This window comes from Oryzias melastigma, unplaced genomic scaffold (genome assembly GCF_002922805.2).
Source record: "Oryzias melastigma strain HK-1 unplaced genomic scaffold, ASM292280v2 sc00685, whole genome shotgun sequence".
In the NCBI taxonomy this organism is placed as follows: domain Eukaryota; kingdom Metazoa; phylum Chordata; class Actinopteri; order Beloniformes; family Adrianichthyidae; genus Oryzias; species Oryzias melastigma.
The window spans coordinates 15,256-16,125 of NW_023417273.1; positions in this window are offsets into that span (position 1 = coordinate 15,256).

Here is an 870-nt window from a genome sequence, read left to right on the forward strand (position 1 = left end):
TTCTGAATAATATTCACATTTATTCTCTTAAGCTGTAAAATCTCTTTCTGGTCCCAGCCGGGATTTGAACCGACGACCTTCTGGCTGTGAAGCGAGAGCGCTAACCACTGCCCACACATGTATCTTAAAATGAGAGATTCTGGTCTCACTTTGAGATGATTCATGTCTTAAAATAAAGATATTTGGAATGTTCTAGCTCTAAAAATAGGATTCAAGTGTGTAAATATTAGTGATGCAACGATCCACTTTAATTATGATTTGGTTCAAACCTCAAATTATGTCACAGTTTTGCTTTGATTTGTGTATTACAATTTAATCTAATTAAATTTAATGACAGATTTTTTACTTGTAACAACAGAAAAACATCTTTTATTTTAGATTTTTAAGAGTTTTCAGAATAACTTTTAGTCCAGAGTGAATTCATTTAATCATTTGATTTAGAGTTTTAAAGTTTTTGTCTCAAATTCTCCAACATGAGTATCATTCAAACCCCTTGTCTGTGGAGAGAAAATAGTCTCACTCGATTTGTGTGCGTAATTTGTAACTCATGCAATATATTTTATGTGCAATTGTGTTTTCACGTGTACAAAAATGACAAAAAAAAACTATTTACAGCAGCTTAAAACTTACTACAAGTACAAATCTTTAAAAAGTACGCACAAATCGCCTGATACGCACACAAAAAGTATTTATGCAAAAATCAGATGTGAGACTATTTTCATGTAAATGATGCGTTTAAGTGCTGCTAGAAAGCTGGGTCTTTAAAGTTCTCACATCTGTTTAAGAAAGTGGGAACATGTCAGATTTTCACCAGATATTATTAACAATCCAAGTTTAAAAGTGGCTGATTTTAGGAGATTTGTGTGTACT